The sequence below is a fragment of the Pezoporus occidentalis genome, unplaced genomic scaffold, assembly GCF_034315485.1.
Source record: "Pezoporus occidentalis ecotype Australia unplaced genomic scaffold, CSIRO_AGI_Poc_V1 ctg47, whole genome shotgun sequence".
NCBI lineage: Eukaryota > Metazoa > Chordata > Aves > Psittaciformes > Psittacidae > Pezoporus > Pezoporus occidentalis.
In genome coordinates, this window is record NW_026915802.1 from 1,990,424 (window position 1) to 2,007,679 (window position 17,256).

Sequence of the window (17,256 nt, forward strand, 5' to 3'; positions counted from 1 at the left end):
CCCAGGCTGAAACTCAAAACACAACGCTGCACCAGCTACCAAGAAAGAGAAAAAATGACTGCTACTGTTAAGCCCAGGACAGAGGTTTTTTGAGTGGTGTCACCTGAGCTCTTGAATGGACACAACAGATTCTAAAGAACAAACACTTAGTGGAAACAGTGGAAATATCTGAGACTTGATTGAGACTGCTGTGCAGAGTCATCCTGCTGCCGAGAGGCTAATGGACCTGGTTTATGCTTTTCAGTATTTCACACTCCTTTGGAAAGATGTGCTGGCATAAGCTGTTGGAAATAAACTGAAATTGGTAGAATTGTGCCAACATATGACATAAGTGAATTGAGCTCATAGGATAGCTAAGCATAAATCTGAAGACTGCAGAGCACAGTCTCTGTCCTGTAGGGTGCTGAGCAATTGCAAATTCTGTTAGCTACACTGGAAGTCAGTATTTCCAGTCTTTAGTAAAAAAAATGAAAATTTTTAAAGCAAATGTAATTTTTTCTAGGGGTGGTTGGGGTAGAAATTAGATTTTATTTTTTTATTTTTTTTTTTAGTGCTGAAATCCTAGCAGGGGTAAATACTTGGTTTTCTTTTTTTGTTTTCACCTACATAAGCTCTTTGAAGCCAGTGGCAAAGAATGAAGAGTGTGTTGTAATGATGAATGTGGCCTTTTTGCTATTTATGAGAGCAGAGCTGCTGCTGTTTTAAAGCCAACAAACTGAATGAGTAGGCAATAGAAGTTAACTTGATCATAGGCATTTGCATTCTCTTTTTCCGCATATTTTGCTGTTTCAGGAGGGAGGAATTAAGTATTGTGTTCTTTGGCATGCCTTAGTAAAGGAAGTAGTGATGTACTAAGGAACACAGAATCCTGACTGAGCAGTGTCCCAAATGAGAAGTTTAGGATTGCTTCTAGCAAATTAAATGGTTCTTTGGTTTGCATAGGCTGTTCCTGGTGAGTTTTTTCAACATTTTACTGTTAAAATTAAAGACAAAGTCCCTTTTGCCACTCAAATAGTCTCTATTTTGAGAATATCTCTATTCTACCTGTTTAAATGCAATTGAGCTGAATAGTAAAGGTCTCTTTGGTGTGTCAGGGCCAGATTGGAATAGGTTGCACAAAGTACCATGCTCAGCAAAACCCCATTCAGCTATTATAGGGCTGTGGGGGTGTCTGGTCCCAGTGACTGATAATGCTTTTAATTCCTGTATTGGGGTTTTGACTGCCTCTTCATGTTCCAAGTTCCATTTCCATGGTTTTCCCTTTTGTAAAAGTCAGTACAGTGGGTGAGCAATGACAGAAAATCCAGGTACGTGTTTTCTCCAGTATTCTAAAGTTCCCATTAACGTCATTCTTTCTTAGATTGGGCATCTGCAGCTGTTTTATTTTTCTTAAGGTATCTGGAGGAATCACTGCACTACCCGCTATCCAAATACCCAAAAACTTTTCTTGTGTACTTGGTCCCTGATATTTCTCAGGTGGAATGTCAACTTCTGCTTTATGTAGTGCTTGCCACACTGCTCTGACCACTTCCCCTATCTTTTCAGGGGACTCTCTTCTGATTAGAATATCATCTATAGATTGGTACAGTTTCACATTCTAAGGAAGTGAGACTGTAAAAGTTCAACATGTGTAGCATGAGAAATTGTGTGTAAATGTTTATACATGGAAGTCTGTTAAGGGTATATTGTATACATTCCTAAGTAAGGGCAAATTTCTTTTTGTCCTTCTTTTGTAAGGGGACCATAAAGAGCGTAACTTTTACACCTGGTGCTGCTATCCATGGGCGTGTGGCTGTTTGTAGCGTGGCTGTTAGGGTTGCAGTATTGGGAACTGCAGTTATTAGCGAGACTGTGTTGCATTTAAGTGCTGCTAATCAGTTGTTATTCGCCATCTGCCATCTAGTTCTTGGACAGATTAAACTGGTGAATTGTATGGGGAGTGGGTTCTAGAGGTGCTTTGTCATGTCTTCAGATCAGCTATGACTTCAGAAATTCCCTTTTGTGCTGCAGTAGAAATCGGGGACTGTGGTATGGTAGTAATCTTTGAACTGGGGAGTGTCAGTACTGTGCAAACTACATGCACTGTAGCCTCCAAATTCTTATTAGGATTAGGGTTGATATTTGAACCAAAAGGCCACATGCTGCTGTCTGGCAGGCACCATGTTCAGCTGTACAGAACATCAAAACCCAGAAGATTTTCCTTATGAACTTAACTGCAAAATGAGAAGGTGACATGCACTTCTTGCCTAGAAGCCACAAATTAATTTTTGCAGTTTGGCAAATAACACTTGCTCCTGCTGGTTACACCAGTTTGCTGAAAATCCTGATTAAGGATCCTGGTGACTACACCAATTTGTCTCAAATGAGTTATTTGAGTTGCTTAAAGAATCACTGTCAAAGGTATTGGTAAAAGTGGTTTTAATATGAATTTATGAAAGTGCAACTTAAAGTTCAATGGTGAGGTTCACTCTGTTATTTAATACATCAGTGAAACATACACAAAGAAAATTGAGGTATAACCAACCTAAAATGATTTATACAGAGACTGAAGAGGCAAAAGAAGAGACCCCCTGTTGAGTCATGAGGTTCAGAGTGGACCCCCTTGCTTTTTAAACTCCTGTTGGAGCTCAGATGCAGTTAGGTCAAAGTTAGTCCTAGACTTAGACAATGGTTTATTTCTAAAGGAACTAACTATGTTAATTTCATCAGTATTAATTTAGCATGGTATCAGCAACTTACTGAGGATCTGTTGCAAGTAAGGGGCCTCCCTGCCTTGGGTAAGGAAGGATCTCTCCATCTCAGGTAAAGAATCTCAGGCCTTGAGAAGTGCCCCCAGTTCAAGGGCAGAGTCACTGGCTTGCAGTCCAGTAGCATTTTAGAGAGAACTCTAATTAGACTTGTCTAAGGATCTTGTGTTAGTAGAAAGGTCTCTGCCTCAAGGATCAACCTTTAGAGGTGTCCCAGCTCAAGGGAAGATCACTCCCATGATGTTTAGCAGGGAGAGCTCAAAGAAAGGCTCACTTAGGCTGCCATCTTTACGGGATAAAGTGGCTGGGTCCTAGTTAAATTGCATCCAATGGCAAAGGCATGCATGAGACTCCTTGCATCCACAACTTTCTTTGTTCCTTGATAAATGAGTCCTGGAGAAACTACCATTTCACATGTTAATCACATGATCAGTGTTCCAAGCTCACTTTCATTGGTGCTCACTGGGTCACTGTGCCCCTTTCTGGGTTTTCTGGAGGAAAACATTTAACATTTATAATATATAACAATATGTTGAAAAAGACATCATGCTTTTTTGTCTGGTGTATCTTTTGTAGGATGGATGTTTTATTTGGTGAGATTTGTTTTGCTTCAGAAAAGTAGTATGAATTAAACTATAACTGCCCCAATGAAACAAAGTTAATAGCCATTTAAATTAAACTACAGCCTCCAGTGGATTACCACCTCACTGTCTTTGCTCTAAAATAGAGCTATTTTATCCCCTAGGCTACATAGTCTTTCCTTGTCGGTTATGGGAATTTAAATGTGATGCATTATCCACAGGAGGGCTCCCTTATTGTTCCCTGAAGGTAGCAGGGACATATTGGGAGTTTCAAGGGAAAATTTCAGTTTCAAAATGCAAATGAAAGCAACAGAGAGTTCAAAGAAAATCTTTTTCCTAGTTCACACCAAGATCTGGCTTCACGAGAAGTTTTATGCAGATGAGCCTTAATGCACTTTTCTGTTTTGTCTCTAAAACTAAAATCAAGGTTGAGAATAATGTTCCTGCAATATATTTGTACATTTCTAAGTAACTTCTAAACTGGTTTTGTTTTCTCTGAGATGCTAGCGTTAAGTCTGCGGGGAGCTACAAAAGCAGCTCACATCAGGGTGAATGAAAAGAAGATATATAAGCACTATGTTGCAAATGAGATGTTTACAGAATAAGATGAATCTTCAGATGCTTCTCCAATTATGTTATATTTGTCTTTTTTAATTGAGGGTGTTGGGAAAGGAATTGGACTAAAGTACCTGGTAGCAATCATTATATCTTAATCCCTGAAACAACTCCTTTGTGAACCAGTGATGACATCGGTTTTTCTCTTTTTCCTGCTTTGGCTTTGCACCCATAGAATGGATGAGAGGTAATTTCCTTTAGTCTTTATAGGCCGTGGACAATCTGCTAAAGTTCCTGTGATGGGGAGCTGTTTATGTTGTGTTTGGGGAGAGAGATGTGAAAATGTGTTCTATGAGAAGCTGCAGCTTGCTAGCTTGTTTTACTTGTTAAGCAAAATTGTATCTGGTGACAGAACAGTGTAAGAACATAAGTCGATGTCTCCTGAATCTTCTGTTTTCTTTTCACATGTGTCAAGTTTTTTAGCTAAAGAATTAGTATTGGTAATTTCTTCCCCTGCTGATGTGCAGCTTGGGTTGATGTCCATCAGTTGTTCTTACAGTGCTTCTATCTAGTTCCAGACAGCCCACTCCAAGAAAATATGCCCCTTTAAGGCTGGTCCTTACAGCATAAGCAATTACTCTGCATAATGTCTCACCTTTTCTGCATGAGAACAATGCATGAAGAAAATGTCAGATGCTCTGGTGAACTCTGAGCTCATCTGATCTCTTTTGGCTGGTTCCATTGGACAAGAAAAGATCATAGAATCATAGAATAGTTAGGGTTGGAAAGGACATTAAGATCATCTAGTTCCAAACCCCCTGCCATGGGCAGGGACACCTCACACTAAACCATATCACCCAAGGCCTTGTGCAACCTGATCTTGAACACCGCCAGTGATGGAGCATTCACAGCCTCCCTGGGCAACCCATTCCAGTGCCTCACCACCCTAACAGGAAAGAATTTCCTCCTTACATCCAATCTGAACTTCCCCTGTTTAAGTTTTAACCCGTTACCCCTTGTCCTATCACTACAGTCCCTAATGAAGAGTCCCTCCCCAGCTTCCCTATAGGCCCCCTTCAGATACTGGAAGGCTGCTATGAGGTCTCCATGCAGCCTTCTCTTCTCCAGGCTGAACAGCCCCAACTTCCTCAGCCTGTCTTCATACGGGAGGTGCTCCAGTCCCCTGATCATCCTCATGGCCCTCCTCTGGACTTGCTCCAACAGTTCCATGTCCTTTTTATGTTGAGGACACCAGAACTGCACACAATACTCCAGGTGAGGTCTCACAAGAGCAGAGTAAAGGGGCAGGATCACATCCTTTGACCTGCTGGTCACGCTCCTTTTGATGCGGCCCAGGATACGGTTGGCTTTGGCTGCAAGCACACACTGCTCATTTCTCATCGACCGACACCCCCAGGTCCCTCTCTGCAGGGCTGCTCTGAATCTCTTCTCTGCCCAACCTGTAGCTGTGCCTGGGATTGCTCTGACCTAGGTGTAGGACGTTGCACTTGGCATGAGGTTGGCATCAGCCCACCTCACAAGCATGTTGAGGTCCCTCTGGATGGCATTCCTTCCCTCCAGCGTATCAACCGAACCAAACAGCTTGGTGTCATCGGCAAACTTGCTGAGGGCGCACTCAATCCCACTGTCCATGTCAGCAACAAAGGTGTTAAACAAGACCGGTCCCAACACCGATCCCTGAGGGACACCACTCGTTACTGGTCTCCAGCCGGACATTGAGCCATTGACCACAACTCTTTGCGTGCGGCCATCCAGGCAGTTCTTTATCCACTGAGTGGTCCATCCATCACATTGATGTCTCTCCAATTTAGAGACAAGGATTTCATGTGGGACAGTGTCAAACACTTCACACAAGTCCAGGTAGATGACATCAACTGCTCTACCCCTGTTCATCAGTTTTGTAGCCCCATCATAGAAGGCCACCAAATTGGTCAGGCAGGATTTCCCCTTAGTGAAGCCATGCTGGCTGTCACCAAGCACCTTGTTGTTTTTCATGTGCCTTAGCATGCCTTCCAGGAGAATCTGCTCCAGGATTTTGCCAGGCACAGAGGTGAGACTGACTGGTCTGTAATTCCCCAGGTCACCCATTTTCCCCTTCTTGAAAATGGGGGTTATATTTCCCTTTTTCCAGTCGTCGGGAACTTCACCTGACTGCCATGATTTCTCAAATATGATGGCCAGTGGCTTAGCAACTTCATTCGCCAGCTCCTTCAGGACCCGCGGATGGATCTCATCAGGACCCATGGACTTGTGCATGTTCAGATTTTTAAGAGGGTCTCCAACCAGATCTTCTCCTACAGTGGGCCCAAGGTCTTCATTCTCACAGTCCCTGTATCTGCCTTCCAAGACTTGGGTGCTGTGGTCAGATCATTTGCCAGTGAAGAACGAGGCAAAGAAGTCATTAAGAACCTCAGCCGTCTCCAAATCCTGTGTAGCCAGTTCTCCTGAGAGCTTCCTGAGGGCCTACGTTCTCCCTAGTCTGTTTTTTATTTGCTATGTACCTGTGGAATCCCTTCATGTTGTCCTTAATATCCCTAGCCAAGTATAATTCTAACTGGTCCTTAGCTTTCCTAACCCGGTCCCTAGCTTCCTGGACAACATCCCTGTACTCTTCCCATGCCACCTGTCCTTGCTTCCACTTATTATATGCCTCTTTTTTCATTTGAATTTTCCTCAGCAGCTCCTTATCCATCCAAGGAGGTCTCGTCTCCTGGCCCTCCTGCTACACTCCCTTCTAGTTGGGGTGTAACGCTCCTGAGCTCGCAACAGGTGATCCTTGAATATCAACCAACAGTCTTGGGCCCCCCTGCTCTCTAGGGCTATGTCCCATGGAATCTTACTAAGCAGGTTCCTGAAGAGGCCAAAGTCTGCTCTTTTGAATTCCAGGGCAGTGAGCTTGCTGCACGCTCTTCTCACTGTCCTGAGGATCTCAAATTCGAGCATCTCATGATCACTGCATCCAAGGCTGCCCTGGAGAGTCACATTTCCAATGAGCCCTTCCCTGTTGGTGAACACAAGGTCAAGCATGGCACCTCTCCTTGTCAGCTCCTCTATTACTTGCAGAAGGAAGTTGTCTTCCACACAATCAAGGAACCTCCTGGATTGCTTGTGCTGGGCCATACCATCCTTCCAACAGATGTCAGGGTGGTTGAAGTCACCCATGAGAACAAGGGCCTGTGAGCGTGAGGCTTTTTCTATCTGTGTATAAAGTTCTTCATCCGCAGGTTCTTCTTGATCAGGCGGTTTGTAACAGATCCCCACAGTAATGTCTCCCATTGCTGTTCTCCCTTTAACCCTGACCCACAAACTCTCTGTGGACTGCTCACCTGTCCCCAGACAGAGTTCCATACTCTCCAGCCTATCCCTAACATAAAGGGAAACCCCCCCTCCTTGCCTGCCAAGCCTGTCTTTTCTAAAGAGCCTGTAACCTTCCATTCCAACACTCCAGTCATAGGAGCCATCCCACCATGTTTCTGCGATGCCTATTATATCACACACCCGTAGACATGCACACATCTCTAATTACAGTATCACAGTATGCTAGAGATTAGAAGGGACCTCAAAAGATCATCTAGTCCAATCCCCCTGCCGGAGCAGGAACACCTGGATAAGGTTACACAGGAATGTGTCCAGGCGGGTTTTGAATGTCTCCAGAGAAGGAGACTCCACAACCTCCCTGGGCAGCCTGTTCCAGTGTTCCGTCACCCTCACTGAGAAGAAGTTTCTTCTCAAGTTTAAGTGGAACCTCTTGTGTTCCAGTTTGTACCCATTACCCCTTGTCCTGTCATTGTTTGCCACTGAGTAGAGCCTGGCTCCGTCCTCATGACACTCCCCCTTTATATATTTATATACACTAATAAAGTCACCCCTCAGTCTCCTCTAAACTATAGAGACCCAGCTCCCTCAGTCTTTCCTCATAAGGGAGATGCTCCACTCCCTTAATCATCTTAGTTGCCCTGCGCTGGACTCTCTCCAGCAGCTCCCTGTCCTTCTTGAACTGAGGGGCCCAGAACTGGACACAATATTCCAGATGCGGTCTCACCAGGGCAGAGTAGAGGGGAAGGAGGACCTCTCTCGACCTACTAACCACCCCCCTTCTAACACACCCCAGGATGACATTGGTCTTCTTGGCCACAAGGGCACAGTGTTGGCTCATGGTCATCCTGTCATCCACTAGGACCCCCAGGTCCCTCTCCCCTACACTGCTCTCTAACAGGTTGTTTCCCAACCTATACTGGAATCTGGGGTTGTTCCTGCCCAGATGCAGGACTCTACACTTTCACTTGTTACATTTCATCAAGTTATTCCCTGCCCAACTCTCCAGCCTGTCCAGGTCTCGCTGGATGGCAGCACAGTCTTCTGGCGTGTCAGCCACTCCTCCCAGCTCAGTGTCATCAGCAGACTTGCTGATAGTACACTCAATTCCCTCATCTAAATCGTTGATGAATATATTAAATAATACTGGTCCCAGTACTGACCCTTGAGGCACTCCACTAGTTACAGGCCTCCAACTAGACTCCGCCCCATAGACCACAACTCTCTGGCTTCTCTCCTTCAGCCAGTTCACAGTCCACCTCACTACCTGATCATCTAGACCACACTTCCTCACTTTAGCTGTGAGGATGCTGTGGGAGACTGTGTCAAATGCTTTGCTGAAGTCAAGGTAGACCACATCCACCACTCTGCCATCATCCATCCACCGTGTTATTTCCTCATAAAAGGCTAAGAGATTGGTCAAGCATGATTTCCCCTTGGTGAAGCCATGTTGACTGCCCCTCATAACCCTCTTATCCTTGATATGCCTTAAGATGGCACCAAGGATAAGGTGTTCCATCACTTTCCCAGGGATGGAGGTGAGGCTGACCGGTCTATAGTTACCCGGGTCCTCCTTCTTGCCCTTTTTGAAGACTGGAGTGACATTTGCTTTCCTCCAGTCCTCAGGCACCCCTCCCGTTTCCCAAGACTTGGTAAAGATGATGGAGAGTGGTCTAGCAATGACTTCCGCCAGTTCCCTCAGCACCCACGGGTGCATCCCATCTGGACCCATGGATTTATGGATGTCCAGATCGCTCAACTGGTCTCTAACCCATTCCTCATCGACTAAGGCAAACCACTCCGTTGACCTGACTTCATCTAAGGTCTCAGGGGTACAGGGCTCTTCAGGACTGCCTGCAGCAGAGTAGACAGAGACAAAGAAGGCATTCAGTAACTGCCATCTCTGTATCTTCTGTCACCAGGGCACCCATCCCGTTCATCAGTGGGCCTACATTGCCTCTGGTGTTAGTTTTGTCTGCCATGTATTTGAAAAAGCTCTTTTTGCTGTCCTTGACCCTTCTCGCCAGGTTTAATTCTAAGGATGCCTTAGTCCTCCTAGCTGCCTTCCTACATCCTCTAGCAGCAGCCTTATATTCCTCCCAAGTGGCCAGCCCCTCCTTCCATGACCTGTAAACTCTCCTCTTCCACTTGAGCATACCCAGCAATTCCCTATTTAGCCACGCAGGTCTCCTGGCCCTCTTCCTTGACTTCCTACGTGTCGGGATGCTCTGATCTTGAGCTCGGAAAAAGCAGTCCTTGAATGTCAACCAACTATCTTGGGCCCCTTTACCTTCCAACAGCCTTGCCCATGGGATTTCCCCTAGCGATTGCTTGAAAAGGCCAAAGTTTGCCCTGCGAAAGTCCAGGGTTGCAATTCTACTTGTTATTCTACTGGTCCTACCACACAAGATCCTGAATTCCACCATCTCGTGGTCGCTGCAACCAAGGCAGCCCTCAACCTTTACTGCTTTGACCAGACCCTCCTTGTTAGTGAGGATGAGATCCAGCAGCGCTCCTCTCCTGGTTGGCTTATCCACCATTTGCATGAGGAAGTTATCCATACACTGGAGGAACCACCTGGACTGTGGCTGGGTTGCTGAGTGGTCCTTCCAGCAAACATCAGGGAAGTTAAAATCCCCCACGACGACCACAGCCTGTGACTGTGAGGCCGCTCTCAGCTGCCTGTAGAAGGCCTCGTCAACTTCTTCACCCTGATCTGGTGGTCTGTAACAGACACCCACAACAGTATCCCCCCTGCCAGCCTGCCCCTTAATTCTCACCCACAGACTCTCAACTCGCTCATCATCTGTCCCTGGACAGAACTCGGTGCATTGTAGTTCCTCCCGCACATAAAGAGCAACCCCACCACCCTTCCTGGCTGTCCTGTCTTTCCTGTAAAGGACATAGCCCTCCATGACTATATTCCAGTCATGTGAGCTGTCCCACCACGTCTCTGTAATTGCCACCAGATCATAATCTCCTGACTTAACACAGATTTCTAACTCCTCCTGCTTATTTCCCATGCTGCACGCATTGGTGTACAGACATTTCAGGGAGCGAGCTGAGCACACCGATTTCACCCTAGGATTATAGGAGGCCTCCCAGTCTTCATCAATTCTGGAGTGCTGCCCCACTGGGGCAAGCCCAGCTACAACCCCATCCCCCTTCGAATCTAGTTTAAAGCTCTCCAAATGAGCCCTGCTAATTTGTGCCCCAGAATCCTTTTGCCTCTGTGAGATAAACCTTTCCCACATGCCAGCGTCCAGACTGGTGCCCTATAAAACCAGCTGTTATCAAAGAATCCAAAGCCCTGCCTGTAGCACCAGTCTCGAAGCCAATCGTTTATGGACTGAATCTTCCCATTCCTTCCCACATCATCAATGGAAGATGGAAGGAGTGCGGAGAAGATCACTTGAGCCCCAGAGTCTTTCACCATCCACACCAAGGCCCTGTAGTCTTTCTTCATCCCCCTCAGACTGCGGGAAGCAGCTTCCCCCTCACCTGTCTGGAAGACCAGCAGCGGGTAGTAGTCTGTCGGGTGCACCAGGTTGGGGAGCTCCCTGGTGATATCCCTGATCCAGGCTCCAGGCAGACTACACACTTCCCTATGATGAGGGCCAACTCTGCATAACGGGCCCTCTGTTCCTCTCAGAAGGGAATTGCCTACTACAATGACCCTTCTTTCTTTCTTATCAGAGGCAGTCTTGAGGTGCAAAGTCGACCGCCTTTTCCTATGTGGCCTTGTAGGCGGGCCTTGCACCACATCCTCACCTACCTCTCCTTCAAGATCCAGGGCCTCAAACCTATTACGGAGGGACACCTGGGGAAGCAGGGCAGGAAGGGAGGAGGGTTGCCCCCGAACTGGAACTCGCTTCCAACCCTCGTCGTTTTTTTGGTCCCCTACCTCTGTGCAACATCTACAGGGCAGGGGCTGTCTCGGGCCATCCCCCTCTGTCTCAGAGGGCAGGTGGTCCATCCCCTTTTGGGGGGTATCTCCCTGGAACCGTTCCAACTGGCACGCCAGGGAGTTACTCCACCAGTCAATCTCCCTTTCACACTCCCTTATGGTCCTCAGCATCTCAACTTCCTCCTTAAGTCTTGCCACCAGGCTAAGCAGATCTTCTACCTGCTCACACCTCATGCAGGTGGAATGCTGTCCTCCCTCCCCCGGCAGCAGCAGGCTCTGGCACTCCCTGCATCGAGACCTGAACAGCCACGGTTTGGGACAGGGTCTCTGTCCGAGTTGCTACAGCCTTCTTACTGCCAGCTCTCTTTCTGGAGGTGACCATATTGGTCAGCAGTTTGGGACACCACCAACAGGGTCAGCAACAAGACCTGCTTGTTCCTCCCTGCACCTGGTGGGCAGCGACACGTCGCTGCCCTCTCAGAGGCTCTTTCAAGGCATTTCCTCTTGTTTGTTCCCCATGCTATGGGCATTTGTATAGAGGCATCTCAGCCGAGCTCCAAATGAAGCTGGCTCATTGGCTGGAGCAACTGAAATATCTCTACATTGGTCCGAGCATTTATTCTAGGTGCTGGCAACTGACTGGGTGTGTTGGGATGGAATGATGCCCCCCTCCCCCAACACATCTAGTTTAAAGCATCCTTGACCAGTCTGGCAAGCCTCCTACCAAAACTGCTCTTCCCCATCTTTTATCAGACCAGCTCCACCAGCCCCCACTAGACCTGGCCTACAAACTTGGGTCCTGTGTTCAAGACACCCCACCCAAACCTCTGACTATGACACCACCCTTTTAACCATTTATTAACCTGGCCAATCCTCCTAGCTTTTTTAGGTGCTCCCCTGTATCCTGGAGAATTGACGAAAAGACCACCTGAGCTCCAGAGCCCCTAACCACCTCCCCCAGGGCTCTGTAGTCCTTCTTTATGTTCCCCAGGTTACTACTATCTATATCCCCAGCACCCACATGGATCACCAGAAGCAGGACTTACTAGAGCAGGCAGCTTCTCTGCAACATCCCTGACCCATGACCCTGGTAGGCAACACATCTCCCTTGAGACTAGGTCTGGCCGGCAGACGAGTGCTTCTGTCCCTTCCACAGAGTCCCCTACTACTACGACCCGCTGCTTTTTCCTGGCAGCACCAGTAGAGATCTTTACCAGTGCATCAGCCGGCTGTTTCTGGCTCGAGTGTGTTTCCTCATTAGCCCCCTGCAGGACAGCAAAGCGGTTCTGGGTGGGGACAACAGATCTAGGGGAAAGCCCCTTGCTTTTAATTGTCCTTTTCCTCCTTTTTTTGTTACTAGTTCCCAGGTTAACGGCCTCCTTCTTTCCTTCATGAGGGAGAGGTGAAGCTCGAGGCCCCTGCACAGTTTGGGCCGGGAGCAAGCATTCCTGCTTCCTCTCAGCCTCCCAGACATCTTGCACCCTATTAACAGCATCCCGCAGCTCAGCCCCTGCTGCAGGAGGACCTCCACCAGGGAGCACCGAGTGCAGCCCTGCCCATTGCGCACCCTCCCCTCACCAGAGCAGTGCAGGCACTCTCTACACCCTGAGCCCTGCACTGCAGCCTCCCCTCTCATCGGCTCTGTCTGGGTGCCTACGCTGGCCGCAGCCGGGGCAGCCAGCGCAGCCTCCCAGGCCTGGCCCTGCTCATACGGCGAGTGCCCGCCAGCCCTCTCAAACTCCCTCCACCCACCCAGCTTGACCGCGCTCCCTGGGGCAGGTTTTCACCCAGCCAGGGCTGGTGCCGCCGTTCCTCCTGGCTCCGCCCCCTGTGAGTCAGCTGCTCGCTCTCGTCAGCTGAGCTGCCGGCTCCTGGGCAGGTCCTGTCGAGGCCTTGAGGCTCCCTCGGTGGCTCTCGGCGCTGTGAGTTGAGGCTCTTGGACGCTAATCTCCCTCCTGCTCCGGTGTTGAAGGCGTCCTCTCTCGAGCTGCTCGCCTCAGCAATTATTATCAAGATATAATTCTCAGAAGATAACTCAGAAAAGTGTTGCAGACTCAGGAGAAGATGATTAAATTCCAGCTGTTTGTTTGAGAAATAACTAGCTATTATCTGATAAAGTTAAATGTCGCTATGAAGACATGCCAAGCTATGTGAGAATAATTGGAAATTGCTAGTGGTTATCTCCAGCATAGAAGATTTTGTTGTATTTCTCTCAGCATTAGGTTGACTTTCCTTGTGCTGCTATATGGAGAAGAACTTGGGAGAATATTTCTAAGTGGGAACTACAAAGTTGGGTGTGTGGCTACTATTATAAGGGCTGAGACATAGCATGAGATAATAGTCCAAGTATTGCTGTTTAGCAGTCAGAATACCTGGACTGAACTCTTAGTTCAGATCTCGTATTCTTCTAGGGAGGTGTCAAGGTTTAACCCCATCTGGCAGCTAACCCAGCACAGCTGCTTACTCACTGCCCGCAATGGGATGGGGAAGAGAATTGGAAGGGTAAAAGTGAGAAAACTTGTGGGTTGAGATCAAGACAGATTAGTAGGTAAAGTAAAAGTCATGTGTGCAAGCAAATCAAAACAAGGAATTCATTCACCACTCACCAAGGGCAGGCAGGTGTTCAGCCATCTCTAGGATAGCATCAGGGTCACCCATCATGGTTACTTGAGCAAACAGAAAGCCATCACTCAGGACACCATCCCTTCCTTCTCCTTCTCCCAGCTTTATAAGCTGAGCATGACACCATATGGCACGGAATATTCCTTTGGTGTGTTGGGATCAGCTGTCCCAGCTGTGTCTCCTCCCAGCTCCATCCCCACTCCCAGCCTGCTCGCTGGCGGGGTGGGGCAAGAGTCAGAAAAGGCCTTGACTCTGTGTAAGCACTGCTCAGCAATAACTAAAATATTCCTGTGTTATCAACACAGTGTTCAGCACAAATCCAAAACATAGCCTCATACTAGCTACTATGAAGAAAATTAACTCTATCCCAGCCCAAACCAGCACAGGTCACCCTGTATCAAGTGTGAAAGTAAAGTCTAATGCTTGTATACTTCATGTTTTTTTTTCAAGGTTTATTTAGGATTGACAGAGATTTTGAGACCTGTGAATTGGAAATGGTATGTGAACAGGCAGTGTAATTTAGCATCAAAGTCTGTGCTTTGAAATTGTGCTTTTCCTACATTGTAGATCTTATTTTATAGTGTTGCCTCCTGAAGGGCAATCTTCTATTTAATATTCCTTTAATTCTCAGCTGTTTGAGAAGCAAGGCTCTCAAGGTTGTGTATCTTTTATCTCCATGGTGTAGAGATTTTAGGATCAACTCAGCAAGTTCTGATCGTATTTAAGAAAATGACAAAAGTCATAGACGAAAGGGGTATACACTGTATTAGTTTCAAGATAGATTTCAAGGTCTTAAAACTAATATTGAAGTCTAAAGGTAGTTCAGAATAAACAATACTTTGGCTTAATTCCTCCTCTTTCTTGTCCTGCACAAATTGAGAATTTTTTGTCATACCATGCTTTTCAGGAACTTCTTTAGCCAATGTTTCTTAGTGAATCTGTTCTGCTTTCATCTTTTCTCCGTTTCATTGATCCCATCCAAATTTGCATTATCTATGCAATACACCATTTCAAGTGTGCATCTTTTCAACACCGAAAATATTCCTCTAATAAATACCATTTGCTAGAACATCTGCGCATGCAAAAAGGCTGCAAAAATAACTAAATCACATGGGATTCTTATGAAAACTACAGGAATTGGATGACACAGTGATAAAAAATTCTTATCTACAGCTCTTACTAGTACTGGTTTTGTGCAGTTATATTGATGATGCTGAGTGATGACCTTGAACTTTCTTTTCATTCCTTTGATAAAGAAGAGGTAAAGCTGGGTTAAAATTTCTGTTTGTAGTATTATATTTAAATGTGAATTAAGCAACTTTTTTCATGCTTATGTTGGATTTTTTGCTGGAAAATCTTACGTAAACAGCCATGTAGTTCATGCCAACAGGTCTAGTAAGAGCTTAAACACAGGCTGAAGTAGTATTTCTGCTTTCCAGAGATGTGCTCATACTCTATTGCCACGAATACTTTTTTTCTCTTATGCCAGTAGAAGTTGGTATATTGACTATATTAGTGATAGATTTCTACATGAAGTCTACTGTGTTGGTGGAAGCCCAGCATATCCCACCACCAGTTGCTTCTTGGAAGTGATGTGAATTTGAGAAAATAAGGCACCACATCATGTTTGTCTGTATTTCTGTTTCTCTTCAGCCTTGGGCCTGTGCAAACACCATTCTATCTTTCAAGTATTTATGTGCATCCACAAGCTGTGTTTCTTTGTTTATGAGTAAACACTGAGATCTCACAAGGTGACTTTAAGGGCAGAGTTTTGTCAGAGACATGGAGTAGTGTCCATGCTGTGGCTTTGAAACTGGAAGGAACAGAAGTAAGATCCTCCTGTTGAGGACATGGTCTTCACGGTTCTTTGTGGCAACGATTTTAAGGTTATTTGGAGATGTGCACTGCAGTCCATGTTGAAGCAGAACAGACCACACTTCTCTCTCTCCTGCAGTTGTTCTAAGTGGAAAAAGACCTAGTTCCCATATTTTTTACTTGTGTCCATTTCACAGAATTTAGGAGGAATTAAGAAAAGTGCTTTCCTAGAGGCAGATCATAATTTTTCATTTTACCATATCCCTAGAGAAACGGTTAAACTATTCAGTGTGCCCAGTTGTCAATTATTTGTGTGTAGTGGCCTCTTGCAGATAGTGTGATACTTGCATTCATTTTGGCCACTTTATTTGTCATGTTGCTGTTTGTCTTTGCCTTCTGTGAATCTTTTTCTCTTCCCAGCTGCTCTCAGATGTGTTGGCTTCCGTTATTTATTGCTTTACTTGTGCTGGTGAGTCTGCAGCTTGCTGATCTGCAGCTAATGTGGGCTTCTGCTTCAGCTGAAGGGTACTGGAGTATGAAAGAGGCCATAGGAGGGCAATTTGGGCTTCCTGTGGGCCCTGTGGAGACTGACTGTTGGTGCTTCCGGAGGACTTCTAAGAATATGTATGTGTCGGCACAGCAGCCACCTCTTCAGTGGGGTTTTGTGGAGGAGAGGCTGAGCAGTACCAAAGGGTACTTCCTGACTCTAGCATCACTTCAACAGGGCTAAGTGCTTATAAAACTGAATTTCTCTTTGGAGTCCAGTTTGATGTGATAGTGTTTTGGTCATGTATCAGCATAGTTCTTCAAGAGAACAATCCTAATGTACCTGGGGCTGTCCAGCCTGGAGAAGGCTGCGTGGAGATCTCATAGCAGCCTTCCAGTATCTGAAGGGGGCCTATAGGGAGGCTGGGGAGGGACTCTTCATTAGGGACTGTAGTGACAGGACAAGGGGTAACGGGTTAAAACTTAAACAGGGCAAGTTTAGATTGGAGATAAGGAGGAAATTCTTTCCTGTTAGGGTGGTGAGGCACTGGAATGGGTTGCCCAGGGAGGCTGTGAATGCTCGCTGCCCTGGCAGTGTTCAAGACCAGGTTGGACAAGGCCTTGGGTGATATGGTTTAGTGTGAGGTGTCCCTGCCCATGTCAGGGGGTTTGGAACTTGATGATCTTAATGTCCTTTCCAACCCTAACTATTCTATGATTCTATGATTCTACTTTCAGCATATTGCAAGAAGAATTGTCAAAGGTGACCAAATTGCCTTAAATGTAAGAGACTTGAGGGGATTAAATGACAAGTCCTTAGATTACTGAATTTCTCTTGATTTTTTTTTTTTATTAAGCTTGGGTATCTACTGCAGTTCATGGGATTTAGATGTACTGTTTTATGCTGTGATCATCTTATGAATGACAGCAGATTCAGTAGAATCTCTTCTTGGCTGTAAACATAACAGTGAACACCTAGTGAATGAGATGTTTGTACTGAGTGATTCTGATTAGAAAGTCCCTCTTTGTACAGCCTCTGTCCCCAGTCACAAATCCTGTACAGCTTGCATTGCTCCCCACACTTGGCTGCTCCCCACTGCTGTCGGTAAGTTTGTTTTCTCTGCACTACAGAGTTAGAGCAAAGTGTCTCTATATTTTTGTTGTACAGGCACTCACCTTTTTCTCTCTTCCCCTTATAACTGGCTCT

The 17,256-nt window shown here is 46.2% G+C and overlaps 1 protein-coding gene across 32 annotated transcripts in view; it reads left to right on the forward strand.

The window, feature by feature from the left end:
• The window catches only part of NRXN3 (neurexin 3), a 1,035,236-nt gene that overhangs the window by 526,577 nt on the left and 491,403 nt on the right, over nt 1-17,256 (forward strand). The window lies entirely within an intron of this gene.